This window comes from Gymnoscopelus braueri (genome assembly GCF_963280865.1).
Source record: "Gymnoscopelus braueri genome assembly, chromosome: 4".
Classification (NCBI taxonomy): Eukaryota; Metazoa; Chordata; class Actinopteri; order Myctophiformes; family Myctophidae; genus Gymnoscopelus; species Gymnoscopelus braueri.
The window spans coordinates 3,048,214-3,053,755 of NC_137605.1; positions in this window are offsets into that span (position 1 = coordinate 3,048,214).

A 5,542-nucleotide genomic window follows, 5' to 3' on the forward strand; every position below is an offset into this window, starting at 1 on the left:
TCTGTTCCTTTCCACGCTCGAGCTGCCTCTCTGACTGGTGGAGGAGGGGTGGGAGGGGCCTCGTGCTGTCCACGGTGTTGCCAGGTTGTGAGAAGAAACAAGCAGGTGTAGAACACCAAAGGCTCGACGGCTTAAAGTCGCTTATAATGAGCAGACTTGGCAACGCTGTGCCTCGGCCGTCGCGCGCTAACTGAGCTAAATGGGCGTGCTGCGCACGCGCAGAGGGGACCTAGCCAGCGGCACGCTTCAGACGACAGATCGGGAGGGGCGTCGTTTCACGATGCGGGTTGCAGATCCGGTCCAGAGCCGGATACGGAAACGGCTTGTGTGTTTCCCATGTGTGTGCGTTGAAAGTTACCAGATACAGTAGGCGGGGCTCTAGACCGGATCTGAGCACTGAGTGGCAAATAGGAACCAGGCTTTACACACTGTACTGCTGAAAGGGAAGAGAAGAATGCTTTCTGGGGTAAAAAAGAAAAGAAAAGAAAAGTAAAGAGCCCTCTTCACGCGCGGAAAATAGCACATCTTCAATTGTAATAAAATAATAATAATAATAATAATAATAATAATAATAATAATAATAATAATGATAATAATAATAATAACAATATTAATCCTAATCATGATTTCTATCAAAAATTAAAGTGACTTCTATTTTCAGAGTCATAATGATGATAAATTACTGGCTGAGTGGATATACATTCATTGTGCATTAGTTATGCCAGTGGTTCTCAACATGGGGTCCATTGACCCCCAGGGGTCCTTGAGGGGGTGCCGGGGGCCAGGGGGTCTCTCTCTGGAACCCTGGCCCGCAGTGGTGGCTAAATGATTGTGCAAGTAAATACAACTGTTCTCTAGTTGTACTCACTGAAACTATGATCAAAGTAGCCATTCATAAGAATGGTTCATTTGACCACAGCTCCATTGTTATCTCTATAACTACACTAGGCCTACACAGACAGTAAAAGAATTGTCTCACCATAATAGCAGACCATGTCAGACCCACCCAAATCATGTCTAACAATCAGTGGTGGAAGAAGTACTGAAATGTTTTACTTATTAAGTAAAAGTATCAATACTGAAATGCAGAAGCACTCTGTTACAAGTAAAAATCCGGAATAAAAAATGTACTTGAGTAAAAGTACAAAAGTATTGGTATCAAAATGTACTTAAAGTACCGAAAGTAAAAGTACTCAAATGTCTGAAAATAGCAGATCTACAAGCTCACAACGCGTCGCGTCGATATGCGACGCGTTGTGAGCTTGTAGATGGGCTATTTTCAAATAGCCCATGTATAAAATTAAATAGGGCTAAAGTGTAAAATGTATGTTTTATAATAACTGTTTCATAGCCTACGCTATATGCTTGATTTGGAATGAGTTTGTTTAAAATTTGGCCCCTGAAAATACATCTGTCCATCTGAACCACTTCTTTCAGACTGGTGTCCATATTTTGGGCATGTCATTATTTTTAGAGGCTATTGTAAAGAATTGCAGATCTATAAAAATAGCCAAGCTTGTATATATTTGTCATACAATAAAGTACATAGGGCTTTATAAGTGGTTTTGGAAGGCAATAGTGGTTTTCATATCAAACCTTAAAGAGAGCATGCAATGATGCTTATAATCTACTTTGCTGTTTAATACAAAGGGAAGGAGTTTGACATTGAGGCATTTTACCTGGATACATCTCAGGGGATATTATTACACATGCTGATGTAATGTACACACAAAAAAAGTCTTCCCTGTGGCTTCCTGAAGGAGTCAGGGCCCATACAGACAGTACGTTAAACTAGACACATTCAGTCAAACAGCTCCCAGGGTTGACAGTGAAAGTGATTTGTGGATCCAATAAGGAACTCTTCCAAGTATAACAGCAGTCAATGTGTGATTTCATCAACTCACAACATATTAGACTCAGTTGGTAATTTGATGTATCTTTTATGCACACACTTTATTCATTGATGTCATTTCAGAATGAAGAACTTTGTGAATATTTACCCCGTTGCTTGTATAGAATTCATGCCAATATACTCTGATTTCACACTGTTCTCTCAACTTCTCCGGTAAAAGTACAAAAGTGTTGGTATCAAAATGAACTTAAAGTACCAGAAGTAGAAAGTACTCATTATGCAGAATGTTCCATTTCACAAGTTTCCAAATGTTTAAAATGTAATAGCAGATCTACAATAGCAGATCCACAAGCTCACAACAATAAGTCGCATCGCAAGCTTGTAGGTCGGCTATTTTCAAAAGGCTGAAATGTATATAGGGCTGAAGTGGTTAATGTAGATCGGCTATTTTCACAAATTTCAAAAATGTATGGGGGAAAATGTTCATATTGTCACAACACAATATTATTGTCACACAATAACGATATCCCCAACACCCAGCCTTAACTCCTCAGGTGACAGACAGCCATAGAGTACAGAAGTCCTGACGTCACTCGTTCATCCCCTGGGTCGTAAAGTCATTTCTCTATGGAGAATAACATTGGGTCGTCTTAGAATCGTCTCGTATAAGAATTGTGGTCCAAAAATAAACAAACTGTCTCGGCGATATTATCAGGGAGGAGGTTCTGTATCGTTTATGATCGTCAGTCACTCAGTCTGCTTCTGGCGAAAATGTAACTAATTCGGCGGTAGAAACATTATCGTTTTCTCACCGTCAGTTGATGCTTTATATCCATAAGAGTCAAACCGCCGGGGTCATGTGTTTATTTTTGGAACGCAGTTCTTATTTGACGCGATATTAAACACGTCTATGGGAATTCAGAACGGGGCTGGAAAACCGCGAACCAGGTAGGATGTGTAAATTACGTCAGACTTGGGTGCTCTATACACGTCATCACTGTGGTGACTCTGCTGTGGCATGGAGCTGCTGTCTGCAGCCACAAAGAGCTCCCAGCTCGCCATGCGCTGACAACAACTGAATGCACATGGGTGTGTGCCCATTCTGCCCCATGTAATGCCCGCTGGCTGAGGTGGCAGATGGTCTGTAGACTGGTCCCTCTGCAGTGCGCGCACACGCACACACACACACACACACACACACACACACACGGCCATTAAACTGCAATTTCAGAGGGCCTTAAAGATAGTTTAGAAATGTATTTACATTTTATGGCATTTTATGGCATGGATAATATTCCAAATGAACATATGTGGATGGCCCAAATAATGTCCCTCGTTACACCTGGAGAGGCTTAAATATGAAAAGCAGGATAAAATGCAGGTATGGTCCCCCCCTTTTTGGACTTTATGGAAGTTGATTCAGACTGGCTGATGATCTTTATCTAGGCCAGGGGTCTTCAACGTGTTCAGGCCAAGGACCCTCTAGCTGAGAGAGAGATATAGCAGGGACCCCCTCTATATTGTATACAATTGTGTTTGAGATTACACTTTTTTGCTGCTCTTTTTGCTGCTCTTTTGTTGCTCTTTTTTCCCCTCTACACCTATACCTCTTTGCCAAAAAATAGCAGATCTACAAGCTCACAACGCCTCGCAGCGCGAGGCGTTGTGAGCTTGTAGATCGGCTATTTTAAAGTTCTCCTCAGAAAAGTGATGCTAGGGTTCAAGTGGTTAATGTAAAAAAATATATATATCACACAAAGATTTGGCGGACCCCCTGTAGTAACTCTGAGGACCCCCTAGGGGTCCCGGACCCCCTGTTGAAGACCCCTGATCTAGGCTGTATTCTGACTCTCATGTGTGCACACGCATACAGGGGGGGGCACCGCAGATTTATGGCCTGTGTCTCACTGCACCCTGTTGGGGCGGGGTGCCCTGGGGCTTCTGTTGGTTCCGCCGTGGGGTGGCGATGCCCCGTCCCACTGTACTACTACTGGGCATAATAAGACTTGTGCCCGGTGGTGTGGGTCGAGGTTTTGTGGCATCTCCAGTCCGTGACGGGGGGGGCTGCATGCAGGGGCGGGGGGCCCTCCTCGTCGCACAGTGGTGTCCTCCTCTCATCGGGGTGGTGAGATACCAGCTAGGGGTTTGGTTTTTTAAGTTTTTACCACTTGAATATTCTATTTCATGATGTTTTTTTTTTGTATTTTACTTTTTTTGCATTAGTATAAATGTGTCTAATGACACTCCCTTTTATAATTATGATAATATAATGTGTATGTACATTGTCTTGTATGTAGGTCTGAGTCTGTTTTGTCTACATATTCCTTTGAAAAATCTCAAAATAAATGATTAAAAAAAAAGATAGTGTAAGTGATACTGTAATAAGCTTTTTGTTAAAAAGTTAAAGCTCTATATATCTATACATTAAACCACATTAGAATACCAAGGATACAGTACATACCATGTAATATTTAAATACCAAGTACCTCTCCCATGTCGTTCAGTGTGACGTGAGAAGTGTTTGATGGCCCTACATTTCATCACTGTCAGGTGGAAACCTTGTCCAAAACGGTTATTTTTCAGGAAATGGAAAAAATAACACGTGTTCCAATGCATCCAATGTAGTTATTTAGTCACAAGCTCTTGTTATTACTTTTCATCGGTTCAATATTTTTTTTTCTTTTAAATCACAGAAAGTTAACTTTTCAATTTAGAAAAATTACAAAAATGTATGGATCTACAAGCTCAAGATGTACATTATGAGAGACTCATTCTGTTCAGTTGTGGAGTTAAGGTGGTAATGTGAACACTTCAAATGCTATTGAAAACTACACCATACACCAGATCTTGCATTCAAACTGCTGTTGGGGAGGGATGGTTGCTATGGGCCAAATTATAGTCAAAGATCATCATGATTGTATTTCATATTTTCAATGATAATATATCTAATCAATAATATCTAACGATAACACCTTTGCCAAGCACATGTACCTTAGGCCTCTAGTCAAAGCGGTTGGACAGCATGAATACCGGTAGCTATGTCAACTAAATGACACTTGTATTTAATCTGTTCCAGCGATACTCATGAGAGAAGTACTTCAGTTAACCCATTAAAACCAGGAACGCATCTGTGTAACCATGCGTTAACCATGCGTTAGTATCTTATACTTTGGCTATTCAAAAATTAACTCAAATCTTTCCTTCTGGGGGGGTCCCTGGAACAACACATTTTGAGATGGGGGTCCGCGGCCAAATACATATCATTTTGGGTGGTCCTTGACATGAAAAAGTTTGAGAACCACTGATATTATTATAGCAACATATGGTTTTTCAAAAAGCTGCTAGGATTTAGCAGACATTTGTACAATCCCCCCAGAAGCAAAGATTTGAGTTAAAAATGTTCGCTTTAAAATGATATATTCAAAGATTTACACAACTTTTCATGATTTAAAAAAAGAAATAGCAGATCTACAAGCTCATAGGTGCCACGCTATGAGCTTGTAGATCTGCTATTTTTGAATAGCCAAAGTATAAGACAATGGTTTAAGTGGTTAAAATCTAAAATGACACATGTCTCAAGACGGAAAACTCTAGATACAATTGTGTATGGTTTTGTATGCGTTACACCTAGTAGACCCAGAGAAATAACAATCTACTTCATGCATGTTTCAGAGAATACATGGCACCGTG